This window comes from Mastomys coucha, unplaced genomic scaffold, assembly GCF_008632895.1.
Source record: "Mastomys coucha isolate ucsf_1 unplaced genomic scaffold, UCSF_Mcou_1 pScaffold16, whole genome shotgun sequence".
Lineage (NCBI taxonomy): Eukaryota > Metazoa > Chordata > Mammalia > Rodentia > Muridae > Mastomys > Mastomys coucha.
In genome coordinates, this window is record NW_022196898.1 from 1,055,242 (window position 1) to 1,068,713 (window position 13,472).

Here is a 13,472-nt window from a genome sequence, read left to right on the forward strand (position 1 = left end):
GATAGTGAAAACCATTCTCAACAATAACAGAACTTATGGGGAAATCACGATCCCTGACCTCAAGTTGTACTATAGAACAATAGTGATAAAAAAAATCCACATGATATTGGTACAGAGACAGACAGGTAGATCACTGGAATAGAATTATAGAATTGAAGACCTGGGAATAAACCCATACACTAATGGTTACTGGATCTTTGACGTAGAAGCCAAAACCATCCAGTGAATAAAAGACAGCATTTTTCAACAAATGGTGCTGGTTCAACTGGCAGTCAGCATATAGAAGAAAGCAAATTGATCCATTCTTATCTCCTTGTAAAAAACTCAACTCCAAGTGGATCAAGGAACGCCACATAAAACCAGATACACTGAATTAAATTGAAGGGAAAGGGGGAAAGATTCTAAAACACATCAGCACAGGGGAAACAGAACACCAATGGCTCAAACTCTAAGATCAACTATAGACAAATGGGATCTCATAAAACTGAAAAGCTTCTGTAAGGCAAAGGACACTGTCAATAGGACAAAATAGCAACCTACAGATTGGGAAATGATCTTTACCAGTCATACATACAATAGTATACAAATAATAACCAAAATATACAAAGAACTGAAGAAGTTAGACTTCAGAGAACCAAATATCCCTATTAAAAAGGGGGTACAAAGCTAAACAGAATTCTCAACTGAGGAATCTCGAATGGCTGAGAAGCACTTGAAGAAATGTTCAACATCCTTAGTCATCAGGGAAATGCAAATAAAAATGACCCTGAGATTCTACCTCACACCAATCAGAATGGCTAAGATCAAAAACTCAGGTGACAGCAGATGCTGGTAACTATGTGGAGAAAGACAAACACTCTTCCACTACTGGTGGGACTGCAAGCTGATAAAACCACTTTGGAAATCAATCTGGCATTTCCTCAGAAAACTGGAAATAGTTCTACTTGAAGACCCAGCTATACCACTACTGGGAATACACCCAAAGATGCTCCAACATATAACAAGAACACATGTTCCACTATGTCCATAGCAGCCTTATTTATAATAGCTAGAAGCTGGAAACATTCCAGATGTCCATCAACAGACGAATGGATACAGAAAATGTGGTACATCTACACAATGGGGTATTACTCAGCTATTAAAAACAATAACTTCATAAAATTCGCAGGCAAAAGGGTGGAACTAGAAAACATCATCCTGAGCGAGTTAACCCAGACACAAAAGAACACACTTGGTGTGTACTCACAGATAAGTGGATATTAGCCCAAAAGCTCAGAATACCCACAATCCAACCCACAACCATATGGAGCTTAAGAAAGAATACCAAAGTGTAGATGCTTCAATCCTACATAGAATAGGGAACAAAATAATCACAGAAGGTAGAGGGAGGGATAGGTATTGGATGGGGCAGGAGAAAAGTACAGAGAGTCAGGCAATTGAATAGAAACATGTAGCAGTGGGGAATGGGGAACTGGTGGTAGCCACTAGAAAGCTTCAGACTCCAGGGAAACAAGAGACTCCCAGGACTCACTGGTAATGACTACCTGGAATACCCAACAAAGGGGAGAGACAACCTGTAGAGACCACATAAGTCTCTAGTAGATAAGCATGGCCCCCATTTGAGGGATGGGGCCGGCCACGCATGCAGTTCAAAAATTTTAACCCAGAATTGTTCCTGTCCAAAAGAAAGACGGGGACAAAAAATGTAATAGAGACTGAGTAAGGGCCATCCAGGGACCACCCCACCTACAAATCCATCACATCTGCAGACACCAAACCCCCATACTATTGCTGATGCTAAGAAGGGCTTGCTGACAGGAGCCTGGAATGTCTGTGCCCTGAGAAGTTCTACAAGCATCTGACTAATACAGATGCGGATACTCACAGCCTACCATCGGACTGAGTCTGGGGACCCCAATGGAAGAGCTAGAGGAAAGACTGAATGTGCTGAAGGAGATTGCAACCCCATAAGAACAATTCAACTAACTGGACCACCCAGAGCTCCCAGGGACTAAACCACCAACCAAAGAGTATATGTGGAGGGAGCCATGGCTCCAGATACATATGTAGCAGAGGATGGCCTTATCTGGCATCAATGGGAGGGGAGGTCCTGGGTCCTGTGGAGTCTTGATGCCCCAGCACAGGGAAATGCTAGAAAGCGGAGGTGAGAGTAGGTGAATGGGTGGAGGAGCACCCTCACAGAGGAAAAGGGGAGAGGAGGGATGGGATTGGGCATTTGTGGATGGGTAACTGGGAAATGGGATATAATTTGAAATGTAAATGAATAATATGATTAATAAAAATAAGATTTCAAACTTATTTGCATGAACTTCTTATCATGGTAGAGGTCAGGTTATAGGGTATGGAACATGTCAAGTTCCAGAAAATGAATCAGGACCTGATCAAACCCAAATATTACAGAAAACAGGAGTTAACTTATTTTGTAAAAGGATGGTTTTTAATCTTAAAATGGAGTTTGGCTGGTCCATCACAACCTAGAAATAATTTTCCACTCAAAATATATGTTCAGATATATATAAAACTTTGTTTTCTTTCATGATAAAAAAATCAGATTGTAAACATCCAATAATCACTGCATATTCTTAAAACTCCCCTAAGACAGCTAAGGAACAATACAAATCACACATTATGGAAGAAGGTATAAGAGAAAGAAATACATGAAGGACAAGCTGATGGACTTAACACAGCAAAAAACACAACCCAGAACTCACAAAATGAGAAGCCAATAAATGAAGCCAGATAGGGCTGGACAGTAGATAGGAGTGCCAACTGCTCTTCCAGAATACAGGGGCTCAGTTCCCAGCATGCACATCAGGAAGCTCACAGCTGCTTATGATTCAAGTTCCAGAGAGTCAAATGCCTTTAGCTCCCATCACACACACACACACACACACACACACACGCACACACACACACACACACACACACACACACACACACACACACACACACACGCACATACACACACACACACACACACACACACACGCAACTATTTAAAGTCTGTGCATAATTTCATACTAAAACATTTAAGAAAAGCTAGGGAACGGAGCCATTGTTATTTTCAAAGAACTAAGTGACCCTTTAATATTTAATAATCCTTTTCTATTTCTAATTTTATTTTTTAACTAATCACTTTACAACCTGCTCACTGACCCCCCCTCCCAGTCACCCCTTCCCACATTCTTCCATCCCCCTCCTAACACCTCCAAATGCAAAATTTCTGACAAATAAAATTGTTTTAGACATATTTTTGTGGCAAAATTGTACTTTCTCCAAACGTATTTGTTATCAAAACATGATCTAAAGTATATAAGTTAATTTTAATTGTTATTAAACTTCTCTTAGTGAGACTACTCATGTTCCAAGCAGGAAAAATTCAATGTATTTAATTATGGAAAGTACTACAGGTACCATTAGCTGATAGATCAATTACATACTTTATTATATTTAAATATCTAAAACTTAATTCCATTTCTCTAGCCCTTGGGAGTTTGTAGAAGACATCATGGATCTATGTAATGAGCCTTTTCTAGCACCAATTTTAATGCTTGTTATTCTCTACCTCAACAGGAAGGGGCCCTGCTCTCTGGAAAAGTGAGTTCTAATCTCTGTGAGGACTTACACACTAAGGCTCACACATGGTGCCTACCCTGAAGTCTGAGACAGGAGAAAAAGACCCCAGTTCCGCAGTGGGCCTGTGCTTGAGTTAGTGAGCTTTGTCCTTCTGTGACAAAATGTCCACGCTAATCAAGATCAAAGAAAGAAAGATTTATTGTTGCCTTTGCTTTTGTTTTGTGATTTTGCTTGATTTTATTCTGGGGGAGGAAAAGGGAAGGAGAGACATATGTTACTATAGGTGTGTGCCTGCCTGCAGACGTATGTTTCGAAGTATTTACATTTGTGTAAAGATCAGAGTTCCATGCCCAGTGTCCCCTGCAACCACTCCCACGTTCATGTTAGCTTGTTGTCGCTATTGTTGAGAGTCTCACTATACTCAGAGCCTATTGCGTTGGTTGGTTAGTTAACATCAGGGATCCACTCTCTCTCACCTACCTCACCACTCCCCTTCCCCAGCACTTGGCTATAAATGTGCCTTCGGCATTGTCTATGCTTTTAGCATAGGCTCTGGAGATCCAAACCTGGGTTCTCATTCTTGTGTGGCAGGCCTGTCAAATCCTAAGCCATTTCCCCAGCTCCTAAGCTTTGGTTTTCAGATTGTCTCTCGGTTCGTGTTTATTGAGACAGAATCCTATGCTGCCTCCTGTCTACCTTTCCCAAGGGAAGGATTACAGATATATACCATTTCTTCAGGGTACTGTCAAAATTCCATTCTGGGGTCTCTTGTCACTGTTGCTTTGAGTCTGAATTATCACAGCACATCATGCCAGGATAAATAGCTAGGAAGAAAAGAAAATAAGACAGGGTCCTTAAGTTTACTATCCCCTCTAAGAGAGTGTCCCCAGTTAATAGCCTGATTTCCTGAAGGCCTCACCTCTCAAATGTTCTGTCACTTCCTGATAGTGCTCTAGCATAGGGACCAAAGATAGGGGCCAAAGATGGTAACCAAGGTTGGAGACCAAGAATGGAGCTGTGAGGACACTCAAGATTCAAACCTATCAGAAGGCCAACTCTGTGGGGGTTTTCCTCTGAGCTATTAAAAAACCAAAGATCTCTACATGTGACACTTGGAGGTTCCGGGGAAGACTGTAGAAAGTCCATCTTTTCACCTTCAGAGTACCCCACCTGAGTGTGCAGAAGTATAAATTGGACTGAATGAAGACACACAAATAAATAAATAAATAAAACCAGTGGGAGAATGAACTCTGGGAAAGAGCATGCCCAGAGCATTAATAGCCACAGAAAAAAATAAGTGTATATCCATGAAATGATTTTACCTTTAATTAGAAATAATTTCACCTTTAAAAATCTTCAGAAAATAAACAATATAACCATATTAAGGGTATAAAATATTTGTATTGAATGGAAATATTAGAAATTAAAATTGGCAAGCCGAGCAGTGGTGGTGCACACCTTTAATTCCAGCACTTGGGAGGCAGAGGCAGGTGGATTTCTGAGTTTGAGGCCAGCCTTGACTACAGAGTGAGTTCCAGGACAGCCAGGGCTATACAGAGAAACCCTGAATAGAAAAAACAAAAACAAAAAATTAAAACTGGCAAAACAACAGCTATAGAATAAAGCAAAAAAACAAAAACAAATACATGAAAAACAATAAAGAACGTCTCACACTACATGAAAAACAATAAAGAACTTCTCACATTACACAATAGTGAAACTTAAGACTAACATGGAATTTTTAAAATGCGAAAATCTCCCAGATATAACAAGTGTGCTAATTACAAACACTACAAGCATTTGCATCATTGAGAGACTTAACCACTCTTCAAAATTCTAAGGAAAATTTATCTCCAACTTCACTTGTATGTTATGCATTGATTTAAGCAATAGTATATACATATTAACCTTTTAAAAATATTATACTCCAGGTGACATAATAGGCTATTGATAGTACAACATATTTCAAGAAATCTAGATAAATAATAAAGAAAAAAATTAAATAAAAAGTAGAGGTAATTCAAACAAAAAGAAGTTCACATTTCAAAGCTAGCATGACATATACGTAACCGTGTATATTCTGAGCGTAGGCTTAGGCAGGGCCTGTTTTGAGTTGGAAGAGTATAAAGTACCTAACCACACTGAGAAGGCCACAGGAACAAGTAAACAAAGGAGGCAGTTATCGTAGCCATGGAGTACAAGAAGGCAAATGTGGTGGGTCTAATGACCTAGGTGGCTTAGCCATGTATCACACTTGTCTTAGGGTTTCTATTCCTGCACAAACATCATGACCAAGAAGCAAGTTGGGGGGGAAAGGGTTTATTCAGCTTCCTTCCACATTGCAGTTGATCACAAAAGGAAGTCAGGACTGGAACTCAAGCAGGTCAGGAAGCAGGAGCTGACACAGAGGCCATGGAGGGATGTTCCTTACTGGCTTGCTTCCCCTGGCTTGCTCAGCCTGCTCTCTTATAGAACCCAAGACTACCAGCCCAGGGATGGTAGGTACCACCCACGAGGGGCCCTCCCCCCTTGATCACTAATTGAGAAAATGCCCCACAGGTCCATCTCATAGAGGCACTTCTACAACTGAAGCTTCTTTCTCTGTGATAACTCCAGTCTGTGTCAAAATCAGCCAGTACAACACTTAAACATCATAAATACTACTATCACATCAAAATTGGTTAATATGGCTGCATTACAGCTGAGGAAAGAATGATGGGAGAGAGTGGAGGAGACACTACATTAACATGAGGCAGGAGAATGCTCCTCATCCAGATTAAGGTCAAAAGGCAAGGGCTAAAGTTCAAAACTCAGTAATGAGCTATTTATGCTTGATGCTTAGAGGGAAGGAGGGAGAAGCAGAAAGATAAAGCTGTGGGCTCTGACTCAGAGATGCTGGAGCTCTTGATCTAGAGCAGACTCTAGTACCATTTGTTAGGACTCACTGGCTTTTTAGAATATCTTACTAGGATACAAATAAAATCTGATTTTACTAGTGATATGTTGATTATTAGCAAATAAATAACTCATAATTTTTATCTGTGATTGTTTGCTATTGTCTGTATTTTTCTATTTTCTATCACAATGTTATTTTTAAGTTATTTTAAAGTGTTTTTTTTTAAATGACCAAATCAATCATTACAGGACAGCTCAGATCAGGTCTTGGCTTTAAGGACAGTGAGTGGTTAAACTCCCTCGGTAGGAATTTCCAGTTTGTTTCCTGACTCCTTTTCTTTTACTTTGTAGGTAATTATGGAGCAATAGCTGCACAATCTAATGGGAGCGTGGTTTATTCTGCTATTTTGTTGTTCCAATATTGGTCATTCATGGGTCTTTTATTGGGGTCTCGTGTCCCCTAGACATCCCCTTTATCATTTTTTTTTTACCTTTCTGGGTTTTTATTTTAGTTTTGGTTGGTTTTGCTTGAGCACTTTTTTAGTCTTTGCCACTACAACATGGCTCATACTCTTGAAGTCTGCATGTTAAATATGGCTGGCGTGCTAACTCTGAGGCTAAAGGGCATCATCAAGACTCTCCACATTCAACACTGGGTTTACAGTGCTTTCTTCCCATCTCACGTGGACTGCACAGCTTCCAGTCTTCAGAATAAGCTTAGGCTTCCCAAGCACGAAGCCAAACTGAAGTAAAAGTGATTTCTTTTACTAAGTTTCTATTTTATAGGGATATTTAGTATTGTCCTGGCTAAAGCTGGGTCACATGACAACTCCTGACCCAATAATACCCAAAGAACTCTATGGACTAGTTTTGACAGATCATATCTTCTAGGACTGAATACAGCACCTATCTACACACACACACACACACCACTTGTAAAAGTAATGGACAAACTGGTGTGGAAATCAGATGAAACATTAAGTGGATGTGTATTGTTTCCAACATCATGACCATGTCAAAGATGACAAATGCATGAGCCTCAAGGGAATGGCAAGAGCTTCTCTGAATACAGATGTTGATGGACAGCTGACCATTACCTGACAGCAGTACATGCAAAAAGTATCAACCGAAGTTCCTGACCCAGGAAATGCTTTTCTGAGTCTGCCCCACTCCAGAGACACCTGTCAAGATTATCTAACCTGTTGCCTCCTCTGCAGAATATAGTAAGTGGACTGAGTGTCTGGACTAATGTTGGTGCATTTCCATCCAAGTCCACTGGATCCCAGCTTTAGATTACTAGTGTCTGTCTTTCTTAATCTGTCTTTACTCCCAGTTTGGTTCACAGGCCCAGGTGGCTGGCATGGCACACTGAAATTCATTTCTTGTTTTGTTTTATTTTGCATTTTTTGGCTTGCCAGGGACATTCATTTTCTCTGGCCTACAGTAAAGTTCTTAATGAAGTTTGTTCACATGAGAAAGGAAAGCAGCTCTCTCTGTGGGCCTAAACGTTCTAAATATTGCATGGGACTAGAAGGTAATCCTTTTCATTTTGCTTGTTTTTTAATGTAAAATCAGTTCGGAAGGCAAGACCTTGATTTGCCATGACATTTGAGAGCGAATTTGGGACAAGTAAGCAGCTGAAAACACACAAGCACACAACACATCATAACACAAAAGGTATGATTTAAGCTCAAAGCTTTAAGAGGAGAGTTCAGGGTTTGCTGTACATGTTCCAATAAGGATTCTCGAAACTCAAATCCACCATGTGAACTTTCTGATTCTGCTTGGTTCTGGGTGTGTCAATGTAGACCAAGCTGGACGGAAGTCCCAAGTTACTCAGTCAAACACAATCTCAGATGGTGTTCAGATTAAGTAGTTTATCTCTCATAATCTAGTAGGCATGATCTGAGTGGCAGGAAGAACTGAAGAGCCAAGCTGAGTTTCAGGCAACAAGAGGAAATTCTCCCTGTGGATAGCTTCCACTCACGTGAAAATGCTTGATCTGGCTGGCGAGTCTCTCTCTCCTATCACTCCTCATGGACTCGCTCAACCAGGTCTCACCTTGTGGAAGCCAAGCCTTGGTCTTCCTCCATCTCTTCTTCTTTCCTACCCTTTCTCACTTCTCATCCCCATGTAGCTACTTCTCATCCATCCACTCACCTAACTACCTATCTACTTTAATACTTTTCATCCATTTAACTTCTGCCTGTCTAGCATCTGTCATATGTTTATCTATTGTCCCTCTATCTATCACCTATTTATCAAACATGTAGCATCTCACTGGTCTTGTTTCTCCAGTTGAATTGTAATTGATTTACTTAAAGATAAACTACTTCAGACAAGACCATCTTCTGCTTTTGTATTATTCTTTCTTCACTTTAATATTTCTTTGCAATTCTTGTTATTTCTTGCTTTTATTCATTTGTATTGTATGGGAGGTGGAGTCCTGCATGTGTGCGTGTGTGTGTGTGTGTGTGTGTGTGTGTGTGTGTGTGTGTGTGCAGGTCAGAGGACAACTTAAAGGAGTCAGCTCTCTCCTTCTACTATATGAGCTCTGGGAACCAACTTTAGATCCTCAGCCTTGATTACAAGCACTTTTACCTATTGAGCCATCATACTGATAATACACTAATATTTATATAATTCTTTTTCTTATACTATAAAATGTAATATAAAAATTATACTATACAATGTAGATGAAGAATAATTGGTTTTGTGCTTCAATATCCACACATCACAAGACACCAATTCTCTAGAAGGAAACTTCTTACAACTCTGCCTAATATAGTAGAGAAAAATTGAGGAATGGTTGTGGTAGGGAGAAACTAGGACAGAGTTCAAAGGTCAAGATCCACAGTCACAAGATGAGAATAATTCATGCTGACATTTTGACAAAATAAATACATCTCAGCATCCACTGGTCCAGGGTGTTTTGAGTTCTACATGAGGTTGTTGACACAGTGGAAGAAGTAAACAAGCGTCCAAGGCTGACTAAATCCAGCTCTTGTCTTTCAACAGGAGCCAAATAGCAGTGCTCGTATTTGTTTGAAAACTGAGGTTTAACCACCTTAGATCCAACAAGATTCCAGTTCATTTTCTATGACATTTCTTCACTCTTTATTTGAAAGAAACTATAATGAACTTTAGAAATTATCCTTTCCTATAAACTCATCTCTGACAATATTTTTAGACAAAAATCATCAAAGTAGCACAGGTTGGTTTTTTTGGAGAGAGGAGGATAGATATCTAGAAATTAAAACAAATATTGTACAAGATTGCTCCCTATCTCTCTTCTCTGTTTTTTTTAACTTTCATTTACTGAATATCACTTGTTAACCTTATTATTTTCCATCTCTATTACTAGGATATAAGTTATAAAAGGGCCAAGATTTTGTGTTTGAACTTCTGTATATCATATCTCAGTAGTTATGCACAATGTCTGGCACATGGTAGATGTTATTGAACAATACATCTATTGTTCCTGAGTCTATAATACAGGCACAATAATAGTACACAACTTCCTAGCTTATAATTACAGGGGGGAAAGACTTTTTTATGATATTCTCAAAATTCCTAGTCAACATGAACTCCAACTTTCCATGTGGGCGTCAATATCTACTTCCAAATAGATTTGTATGTGATGTAGAGAAATATGGGGCAGAAATAAAACATTAATAGTTTTGCTTTTCTTTAGACTTTGCTATGTTGTTCTCAATGTATTGAGTCCTTGATCGGGGTATTGTCTTAGGTTGTGAACTATTTATTGAAGGACTATCTGTTCCAACCAACTCCCACACCAAATAGGACCTGAACCTTTTGCTGGTTACCATTTAGTCCAAGCAGACAGCTGCTCAAAAAATGGGATGAATATTGCCTTCCATGATCCTGGACACAGTGAGATATTAAAAAACAGATATGGCATTTTCAAGTGATTAGTAATAATAGCAACAAATATTTCAGATATGTAACCCAAGCACTCTTTATGGGACTTGGCAGTCTGCCCTCTTCTGTGATTAGTGGAATGGGAGAGAAATAGAAATGCTTTCTGTAATCAAACACTGAATGGAACTTTCACATAAACTCATTTGAGTATTCACCTTGGCCCCTGAGACCAAGGAACAGAAATCTGCCAGACCACATTCTTTAATACTCGGCCATGGAAAATGAATGATCCAAAATTAAATAAAATATGATCATGTATCAAGTCCACAGAGACACCTACAGGGACCTCAGCGCTGGCTCCATCTGAGCAACGGGCTCATCTGATATGGTTGTTGATGTTGCCCTGTTCTCTACAGTGATCATACATTATTCATACCTGAATAATAAAAAAAGAATAAAAGGGATTTTGTTTCTTTGAAATAGTATTTTAGATCTTAGAGGTGATAGAAATTTTACAACTGCCTGCAGAGCCTTATTATCAACTAAAGAGAATGGAAGAAAAGATAAAAAGCAGAGAGGGGTTTAAAGCATGAAAATAGGTAAATGCAGGTCATACAAGATATATATAGTCAAAAGGCCAGTAAACAAATCCCTTGGCAACCAAGTTAACTTAAAGCATTCATAAGCAACTTCTCTTAGCCCTTCTGCTGTTTCTACAAATGCCAGGATATCATTGTTTTCAGAGACTGCCAAGGTACTGGCAGGGGACAAAACACAAAGCACATTTTTACTAATAATATTTTACTTTAAAACACCATTGATCTTAAGCTACCTCCCCAACTGCAAATTGCAGGCTTTTCACGTAATTTATAGAAGAAAACTATGAAGTTTATCTTTGAGATGAAATGAAATAATACCCGCACTTCCTACTTTGAGGAAATTTTATGTTAAATCACCTCGACAGGAAGAGATGACAAAACATTGAGAAATATTTAGAGATTTCATTTCTCTTCCTGATAACGACAAGGTTGATTTTGTGCACCCAGAGGGGAAATGAAAGCTGATTTACCATCAGCTGCCTCGTAGCCACCGGCCACATTTCACAGCCTTTAAACAGCCACAGCTCAATGGCGCTGCCTATCCTTCTGGTGGAGTTGATCAACTGCAAAACGCCTGATGAGTCACGTGCCACTTCCACATCTAAGCTACGTGTTTCTTTATCGTGATAAAGCAGGATGTGCATCAAGAGGCAAACTGTCATAATTTTATCGGAGAGAGAAGTTTGATTTACAGCGCCTCTTCTCTCTGGGCAGGAGCCTAAAGCATCCATGAGAAGGGCAGCCTACAGTGAGCCCTCTTACATTCCTCTTGCTCTTCGGCTCTGCCTTTCCCAAGCAGAGGAATGGCTCACTGCTTGCTGTGGCCCTATCTGAGGAATGCTTAGTTCAGAGTTTTAAGGAAGCCCAAGAGAGCATAAGAAAAGGAACCCTGATTGGCCTTGCTCAAATAACCCACAAATTTCTAATCTGATCATGACTTCCAAGCAAGACCCCATGGTGAGCTTAGGGGAAGCCTTAGCAAGTGTCCCGCAGGAAGAAATTTAAGTGTTCAGCCATTCTACAAAGCCCACTGGTGGAGCAATATGCTGAGGTAGGATTACTGTTTAGAGGAAAGAATGTATTGTTTTCAGTTTTCTTTTCCAGCTGAGTATAGAAGTCATAATGTATACAAAAAAAAAAAAAAAAACTCATGAAAAACTAGGCATATTCCCTCCTGCCCACTCCTGTGTCTCAGTCAGCATTTCAGCTCATTTGAGGTTTTTTCTGTTGAAACTGCTAAAGCTCATTGCTAAGATATGGAAACAAAGAGGAAGGCCAGACAATCTACTGTGTTAGTGAAGACATATCAAGATAAAGGATGTAACCACCCATTAGTGTTTTCCTCTTGTATAACTGAAGGCAATATGTAGAAAAATTGTTAGGGAACCAGGATAGACTCAAGGAAATTCTGAATGTGTCACTTAAAAGAAAATACAAAGGTAGTGTGATAAACATTCCTTCCAATTCAAGTCATTTAATTACCCATCTTCCCCTTTTCTGAAGCATTAAACTATTTGAAACAGTTATGCCAAATTTACTTTGCCTTGTCATTTAAAATGTTTATTTCTCTTTAGAAACAATCATTTCTCAACCAACTGGACACTTCTGTCATCTATTGAAGACCCAACTACTTTACCTAGTTGTCTATTGAGCAATTTAGTGTTGTTGTGGGACCACCTCCGAGTTTAACACTTAAAATCTAACTACCTCCCCTCATCTCAGCATCCCTCCACACACAGAGCAAGGCTCATCTATTCAGATGACCATCCTCCACACTGCACAAGTGAAAAATGAAACAGTAAAAAGCTGTGTTGGTTTGTCTAAACAACAACAAAAAAATGGTCACTGCAAAAAATGCTGCAAGGTTGGGGACTGACAATCTGCCACGGGCAGAAAGTATTAGAAGTAGATATTAGAAACAAATTTAAGTACTCCCATTTTAAAATATGCAAAGAGGCCTTCAATGGATTTGATGGTTTGATCATTGAATTCTTCATGAGCCTTTGATGCTTGGTTCATGGGTTTTTCAAGTATCCTGACTGGTTAGTAGACCACAGCTCATGTAATGCCTTTGCCTTCTTCTCTTCATTTTTCAATTTCTGAACCGTACTCTTAACAACTTGTGTTCTCATGAGTATGCCACCAACATGGTTACTTACAGGAAAATGTTTGTCTATTATTTATATCCTTCCTCTCTTTGCTCACCCTATCATCCCAGGCAGGTAACTTCTCAAAGAGATCTTCATCTTGCTGCAACGTGTCATTCTGAATGACAGGAAGCATAAGCCAACTGAACTTACACATAGAAATAAAGGCTCCTTTGTGGAAGATGAGGTGGGGGACAGCAGCAAAGGCAAAGATAAAAGGTTATGGAAAGAAATGAAAGAGATGAAGTAGCAGTGTTGAGAAGGAACCTGAGGAAAGTGCTGAAATATTGAAAAGGAACTAAGACATTTGGCTATGGGATGTGTCTTAACATGGCTTGTGTTTACATGACCT

The 13,472-nt window shown here is 39.5% G+C and overlaps 1 long non-coding RNA gene across 1 annotated transcript in view; it reads right to left on the minus strand.

The window, feature by feature from the left end:
* LOC116094002 overlaps window positions 1-11,547 on the minus strand; it is an 18,000-nt gene extending 6,453 nt beyond the window's left edge. Inside the window, exons 1-2 of the long non-coding RNA XR_004119920.1 lie at window positions 11,444-11,547; window positions 4,325-4,421 (exon numbers count right to left, since the gene is read on the minus strand). This is a non-coding gene — a long non-coding RNA (uncharacterized LOC116094002). The remainder of the gene's footprint in view (window positions 1-4,324; window positions 4,422-11,443) is intronic.
* Between the last annotated feature and the right edge of the window lie 1,925 nt (window positions 11,548-13,472).